The following is an 8,463-nucleotide window of genomic DNA, read 5'->3' on the forward strand; positions in this document are numbered from 1 at the left end:
CAGCACCCAAAGCACTGGATGCAGACAATTGTTCAAACATAGTGTCGCCATTTTCACAATTTCAGGTGTAACAGCTGAATAGCTAAATTTCCGTGATGGGTGTTTCACTTTCATGTGAAACATAAACTTTGAATGACAACATTCTCAACATAGAATGAGACCATCTAACTGCTCATGATATTAGCTCTCCAACAACACCAAACATGACTTTACTGCATATTAGATTGGCTAAATAGTTTAGACAAAGACCGTGAAACAAAGTCCTGGTCCCAAAAACACTTAAGTGTGCCAGGAATCTGCTAAGATAACAAGAACGTGCTGGAAGGAGACGTTAAATCCCAACATCAATATAATTCACGAGTTGTTGAATAGGCCTGATATATGTATGTGCTAAAATTTGGCAAAGATCTACATGGATTAAATATTTGTTTCTTCTGCATGACTTATTCAATACAGTGACTGGTGCAGGTAATAAACAGTACAAAATATATAAAACTCCGCCCATCGAACACTCAGTTGAGCCAGTAAACCTAAGTAAATGCGATCCAAAAGAGAAACTGAAACTTAACGGCCATTTTAAAAACGGACGAGAAAGAATCCCCAGGAAAGAATGAATTAAATTAAATATTAAAAACGGAGTAAACAGTCTGTTTGTGGAGTGGAACTGAGGTAAGAGAAGCTGAAGGTAAAGGGCTGCGGGGAGGAATGGGAATCTGCAAGTATAATCGCATTAACCAGCGTAATTCAGAAAAACTGACAATGGCAATGAAATGGTGTGTTTAATGCGTAGCCTGATAAGCTAAGAGCTCACACGGAGTCCGAACATACCATTTAGACTAGAAAGTAATATTGAAATAACCTTTCAGAAAGTTTACTTCAGTAGCCTATCTTTGATATGCCATGACCAATTCTACCTCGTGAGGAGGTAGCCTAGCGAGCCGGAGGTCACAGGACTTGTCGCTTGTTGTTGACATTTTGACGCTACAGTATAAACCCGGATTTTGTTTTTAATCAAACAATTAAGAGGTTGTTACTTATTCTTTTATGTTTCACAGGAAATCATTCCCATTACTAAATCACATTAATTGGTTTGCAATATTGAGGCAAAATATACAGTGGAGTGATTATATTAGGCAGAGATTACTCTATATTTAATTTAATTTCAACTTTATTCTAGACTCATCTTAAAAAGAGGTCCATAGCAGGTAAAATAGACAACACAGATAACGGTACATATGATCTCATAAAAAACACGTTTTCAACGTACAAAAATGCCAAGTTACTCACACATACAAGACATACACCGTCTATAACTCATTCATTCATACTGCCAAAATCCAGGCCTGCCATTAAAAGTATTGATATCCAAATGACGCCAAGTTATGGTACTACAAACAATATAGGCTATCTTGCCTCACCGAAATTAAATAAGATGTATTCCAAAGCAATGTTACCCAATATTTCCTCAATTCTTTCAAGTCACTTGGCCCTGTGTGTATAAGCATGTAGTACATGGACAGGCCGAACATATGTGTGGATGGCTTTCTCAAAGTCAAGATTGACTGAATAGGCGTCTGTATGCCCAGTTTGTGTTGGTATGTATGTATTTTGCTGCCCAGCCTTTCTGTTGCGTGAATGATTGTATGTTTCTTGGTATAAATGTCTGTTCGTAAATGTGAATGTAACATGCTGCGAGGGAAATGTCCCCATGGGGATGAAGAAGTTCTCTATGTATGTATGTACAATATGTATTTTACATGCAGTATGTATTGTACGTAGCAAATATACAATCACTTGTACATTTACTGAAATTAAGTTCAGAAGCAAGTGTAAACATATGTTTAAATATGCTTCCTGTAGTTACTGACCAGCAGTTTTCTACATGAATTTCAATGTGTTCCATGAGGCAATTTGAAATATTCAACACTTTGATCTGACACAAAGTGTGCATGACATTATAAAGTGGTAAGATTACAAAACACAGGGCCAAGTGACTTGAAAGAATTGAGGAAATATTGGGTAGCATTGCTTTGGAATACATCTTATTTAATTTCGGTGAGGCACGATAGCCTATATTGCTTGTAGTACCGTAATTTGGATATCAATACTTTTAATGGCAGGCCTGGATTTTGGCAGTCTGAATGAATGAGTTATAGACGGTGTATGTCTTGTATGTGTGAGTAACTTGGCATTTTTGTACGTTGAAAACGTGTTTTTTATGAGATATAACAGTCTGTATAAAATGTCAGTCGTTGAAGTGGAGGATTAAGTAACGTGTAATCTATTGCACTGATGTGCTTTTGTCATGTTCAGTAGTAATTGTAATTATGAGTGAGTCATGATTTTAAATGTAATGTTTTAATGCGGAGTTGTAGAATGTACATACGTAGTAATTGTTTGTATGTGGCTAGATAGAGAACAGGGCGAGGTAACATGAATGTAGAAACGTGGCGTTTGCTGATAAAACGTTTTTGTACAGTAGCCAAGTGAAGAAATATAGTTAGTTGAAATGGCACAGCGGTGAACTGGTGTAACTTTTTAATAAAAGGAATACATTTGCCGTCATGAAATGCATATGGGTGGCCGTGAGTGAGTTTTGGTAAAGAAAATATAAGCGTAAGACAACGTTAGTGTAAAAGAGGAAACTGTCTGCCTGAGGGCGAGGCGGGATTCAATCCTTCAACCGGAGGTTTACCAGTCTGTGACTTTGTTAGTGCAGCACCATGACATAGCTATGCAATGCGTGAAATATCATTAGCAAACCTGTACATGGTTTTAAAGAAGAACACAGGCCAGTAAGCACAGAAGAGCTCCCGTTGAATCCATATGACTTTGCAATATTGTAGCCGGTTAATAACTGAACGTGCAGACGGTAGGCTACGTCATAATGCAGTTCAGTTCGGTATACGTTCGGTGAACGGCGGGTAGATATGGTGCAAAAGCAATAATTGAGAAGTAGTAGACAATTATTAGTGAGGGTAAAAGCAGGTTAAAGAAATGTGTTCCTAGCTTGGCTTGAACCTATGACCTCATGTTCCCAAGACTGTAACCTTGCCCACTAGGCCACAGGCAGGCTAGCTGTTTAAACTGGAAATGTTTCAGAGTAAAAAGGTATGGGTATTTTGTGTGTGTATGCGAGTTTTTGATTGGGTCGTGTAGGTGAAGATTTGGCTGGTGTCGGTAAAATATCCAATGGGGAGACATGTTGTTAGTGGGATAGGTGGCAGGAAAAATAAGAATGAGAAGAAGAAGAAGGAGAAAACGCAAAATCCCCTTAGTTTGGGGCTTTATTGTGTGGACATGTGAAGTTGTTTATGAGATCTGTCTGTTGAAATGGGGTCAGAATGTACAGAATTTAATGTTTTTAAGGGCTGAGTGTCTGTGGCTGTTGTGGATATTTCTGTGGGGAACCCTGAAAAGTGCCAAACTCTCGGTGCTGTATAGGTATGGGGCATGCCCCCGCCAGGCACACATTATTATAAGAAAATAGCGAAAAAGCGTCCGTCATTGGCAACGTGTCCAACTTCCTCCTAACACTGGGTACTGGCTTCTGATTGGTGCGCGAGAACCAGGGGTTCTAACCATAGACATGCATAAACTAGACTTGACGGCAGGGGTTTTGCTCGGTGTCCGACTATGGGTAATGGCTGCTTCATACTTGGTAAGAGTCATAGTTTAAGTGGTGATATCTGGAATTCACGTTTTAGATAGTCAAAACTGAATTGTAGATATCTTTAATTGGAGTTACATAGTAGCCTACTTAGTGGCGAAACTAGTCAAAATCTAATTAGCAATATCTTTAATGAGCGTTTTGACTTGTCAAAATATAATTAGAGATATCTTAAATTAGCGTTTTGACTAGTCATAAATTAATGACAAATATCTGTAATGTGAATCCGCACAGGTTATTAGATGTTAAAATGGCTTGCCATATTTTGGCTAGTAATATCTTAGATTCAGTTATCCAAAAAGATCATTTAGATATTGTCAGGATTCTGCCTTTTTCTGTTTCTGTTTTTTCCTTTTCTGGGCCACCAGATGGCGGTACTTCAGTTTGTATTTCAGTTTGCTCCCTCTTCAGTTACCCCTGTGTTAATTGTATTATTGTTTTCAATTATTCTATCATTGTTTTTCTTTCTGGTTTGATTGTGCTTTGAGTTCACCTGTGTCTTGTTATCTTTGTGGCTATTTAAGTTCTCTGTTTCCCTGATTTGGGTGCTGGTTCCTTGTGTTTCTGCCTGAGAGTATCTGCCTGTCTGTTTCTGCCTGTGTTTCTGTCTGTGAGTTCTGCCCTCCCTGAGTTCTGTTTTCTTGTGTGTTTTTTTTTTTTTGAAAATTCTGCTGTTTTTGTTTTTGAAAGTGCACTGTCTGGCCTTGTTTTTGTTCCCTGTTTTCTGTTACCTGTATGAGAGTAAAGTCTTTGATTGTATTTGCCTTTTGGAGTTCCTGGTGTTTTCCCACTCTGCGTTTGGGTCCTGGTCCCCGTTACCTGACTATCTTAAATCCGGAGGAATGAAGCATCTAACTGAATTTATGACGTAGTCAGAACTAAAGTGGAGATATCTCTAATTTGAGTTATGACTAGTCACAATTGAAATGGCGATACAGTATCTGGAATTCATGTTTTGGATAGTCAAAACTGAATTGTAGATATCTTTTAATTGGAGGTCCCATACAACTGAATGGCGAAAGTAACTTCAATCTTACTAGCAAAATGTAATTAGATCTTAAATGTTTTTTGATGAGTGAAAATGCAGTTGGATATCTTAAATTAGCTCTGACTAGTCATAAATCAGTTACAGATACCTGTAATGTGAATCTGGTCAGGCTATTAAATGTTTGCGACACAGCACCTTAATTAGCACTAAACAGGCACAGAAAACAAACAGATTGGGGGAACTGGCACCCTCTAGTGTGACGGTTGGATTCAGGTAGGGTTATTTCCTAAATATATATAAATAATTTGCACCCTTAAAGATTCCTATAAATAAAATAAAATCAAACTAAATCTACACCAATATTAAGAGAAACTCGTGTGGCCTTCCATGGCTTCCTGTTTCACTGGAGGATTAAACTGAGAACCTGCTTCTGAAACCCATTTTCATCTTCCCACAGAGAAAGACAAAGAACTGACAAATAAATTAAGTTGCTGACCTTTGAAAATCAGGCAATGGATCAAAAATGAACTGAAGATGCTAGTTACTACTGTGAGGGCAATAATGAAGAAGTTTAAAACTGCTGGAGGGCAGCATAGTGGTGTGTGTGGAGTTTGCATATTCTCATCCCATATCTGCATGGGTTTCCTCTCACAGTCCAAATACATGCAGGTTAAGCTAATTGGAGACACTAAATTGCTTGAATGTATGAGTGTGTAAGTGCATGGTGTGTGTGCCCTGTGATGGACTGGTGACCTGTTCAGGGTTTTTTCCTGCCTCTTGCCCAATGCATGCTGGGAGAGGTTCCTGCCCCCTCACAGCCATGTCCAGGAATATGATGTAGGATGGATTTAAGGATGCATATACTGAAAAGAAAAATACGGTGGTGGGTCTTTAATGTTATGGGGCTACTCTGCTCACTGGTCCTGGGGCCCTTGTTAAGGAAAGCAGCATTGTGAACTCTACCCAAGTACCAGGACAATTTAGCCCTAAACCTGACTACCTCTGCCAGCAGACTGAAACTAGTGGATCTTTCAGCAAGACAATGACCCCAAATTCATGTTAAAATCCACAAATAAAAAGGTTAATGATGCAGAAGCATCATTGTGCAATGGCTACAACAGTCTAAAGACTGCTGAAACTCCCTGAAAACCTGTGAATCAATTGAACAGCACAGCCCATAAGCACGGATCAACAAAGACATCAGGATCTGGAAAGATTCTGGGTGGAGGAAGAGTCTAAGATCCCTCCCAAAGTGTTCTCTGGTCTTATGAGACATTATGTATAAAGACTCAGTGCCATTATCCCTGCAAAGGGAGGGTGCACACAGTACCAAATACAGGGGTGCCAATAATTGTGATGCTCAATTTTTGTAAAACTGTTGTATCATCTGAGAAATGTGTCATTTTGGTAGTTTCCATTATATCATTAAATATATTCCATATGTTGGACAATGAAAATATACCTCTTTATATCTTTATATCTGGTAATCTTTATATTCAACGGTCTTAGTAATTGTTATCATGGGTGCAGAATATTTTGGAGGGAATTGTATTGCTGTACAAGTTTATAGCTCAGTTAATTTCCAGATTTGTCTGTTCTATGAGATTTGATGTATGTGTGTGTCTGTGTGTATTATTATGTCTGTGCGTTATCATGTTCTTCTTGTGTATATTTACAGGTCTGCCAGTTTGGGTCAGAACCCACTTATGAATCTGATCTGGTGTGTTCAGATGTCCTGAGACAGGGGGCGCTGTTTCTAAAATGAGTTCCTCAGAGAAGACCGAGACTGACGATGGAACCCACGGCCTTGCGAGAAAGAGGTAAAAATGCATGAATCAGAGAGTTAATGTGGTGTGAGTTAGAGCTGCAGTAAGAGGATGAGTTTAACTGGTAGCTCTGTCTCCATGTGCTGTGTGTTAGAGCTGCAGTAAGAGGATGAGTTTAAATGGAAGCTCTGTCTCCATGTGCTGTGAGTTTAAGCTGCAGCCAGAGGATGAGTTTAACTGGAAGCTCTGTCTCCATGTGTTGTGAGTTAGAGAGCTGCAGTAAGAGGATGAGTTTAACTGGAAGCTCTGTCTCCATGTGCTGTGAGTTAGAGCTGCAGTAAGAGGATGAGTTTAACTGGAAGCTCTGTCTCCATGTGCTGTGAGTTAGAGCTGCAGTAAGAGGATGAGTTTAACTGGAAGCTCTGTCTCCATGTGCTGTGAGTTAGAGCTGCAGTAAGAGGATGAGTTTAACTGGAAGCTCTGTCTCCATGTGCTGTGAGTTAGAACTTTAGTAAGAGGATGAGTTTAACTGGTTGCTCTGTCTCCTTGTGCTGTGAGTTAGAGCTGCAGTTAGAGGATGAGTTTAACTGGAAGCTCTGTCTCCATGTGCTGTGAGTTAGAACTTTAGTAAGAGGATGAGTTTAACTGGTTGCTCTGTCTCCTTGTGCTGTGAGTTAGAGCTGCAGTAAGTGGATGAGTTTAACTGGAAGCTCTGTCTTCATGTGCTGTGAGTTAGAGCTGCAGTAAGAGGATGAGTTTAACTGGAAGCTCTGTCTCCATGTGCTGTGAGTTAGAGCTGCAGTAAGAGGATGAGTTTAACTGGAAGCTCTGTCTCCATGTGTTGTGAGTTAGAGAGCTGCAGTAAGAGGATGAGTTTAACTGGAAGCTCTGTCTCCATGTGCTGTGAGTTAGAGCTGCACTAATAGGATGAGTTTAACTGTAAGCTCTGTCTCCATGTGCTGTGAGTTAGAGCTGCAGTAAGAAGATGAGTTTAACTGGAAGCTCTATCTCCATGTACTGTGAGTTAGAGCTGCAGTATGAGGATGAGTTTAACTGGAAGCTCTGTCTCCATGTGTTGTGAGTTAGAGAGCTGCAGTAAGAAGATGAGTTTAACTGGAAGCTCTGTCTCCATGTGCTGTGAGTTAGAGCTGCAGTAAGAGGATGAGTTTAACTGGAAGCTCTGTCTCCATGTGCTGTGAGTTAGAGCTGCAGTTAGAGTATGAGTTTAAATTGAAGCTCTGTCTCCATGTTCTATGAGTTAGAACTGCAGTAAAAGGATGAGTTTAACTGGAAGCTCTGTCTCCATTTGCTGTGAGTTAGAGCTGCAGTAAGATGATGAGTTTAACTGGAAGCTCTGTCTCCATGTGCTGTGAGTTAGAGCTGCAGTAACAGGATGAGTTTAACTGGAAGCTCTGTCTCCATGTTTTGTTCACAGGCTCCCGGTAGAGAGGGCAGGGTCACCTGTACCCAGCTGTCTGTCTATGAAGAGTGATCATTCAATGCCTCGTCCAATCAACTTCAGAAGAGAGTTCACAGGTGATCAAAGGTAATGATTGGGATGGCAGGTATGCCATCCCGCCAAGTTACGCCTTGGCGGGGGCATGCCCCATACCTATACAGCACCGAGAGTTTGGCACTTTTCAAGGTTCCACACAGAAATAACCACAACAGCCACAGACACTCAGCCCTTAAAAACATTAAATTCTGTACATTCTGACCCCATTTCAACAAACAGAACTCATAAATAACTTCACATGTCCACACAATAAAGCCCCAAACTAAGGGGATTTTGCGTTTTCTCCTTCTTCTTCTCTTTCTTCTTCTCTTTCTTCTTCTCATTCTTATTTTTCCTGCCGCCTATCCCACTAACAACATGTCTCCCCATTGGACATTTCACTGACACCAGCCAAATCTTCACCTACACGACCCAATCAAAAACGCGCATACACACGCAAAATACCGATACCTTTCTACTCTGAAACATTTGGGGGTTAAATAGCTAGTCCGCCTGTGGCCTAGTGGGCAAGGTTACAGTCTTG

At 40.2% G+C, this 8,463-nt stretch overlaps 1 long non-coding RNA gene across 1 annotated transcript; it reads left to right on the plus strand.

Moving 5' to 3' along the window:
- The first annotated feature begins 570 nt into the window (after positions 1-570).
- LOC135246269 (uncharacterized) lies at positions 571-7,966 on the plus strand. The gene is made up of 3 exons (XR_010327586.1): positions 571-669; positions 6,337-6,478; positions 7,860-7,966. It is a non-coding gene; the product is annotated as an uncharacterized LOC135246269 (long non-coding RNA).
- The last annotated feature ends 497 nt before the right edge of the window (positions 7,967-8,463 follow it).

The sequence above is a fragment of the Anguilla rostrata genome, unplaced genomic scaffold (genome assembly GCF_018555375.3).
Source record: "Anguilla rostrata isolate EN2019 unplaced genomic scaffold, ASM1855537v3 scaf0112, whole genome shotgun sequence".
NCBI lineage: Eukaryota > Metazoa > Chordata > Actinopteri > Anguilliformes > Anguillidae > Anguilla > Anguilla rostrata.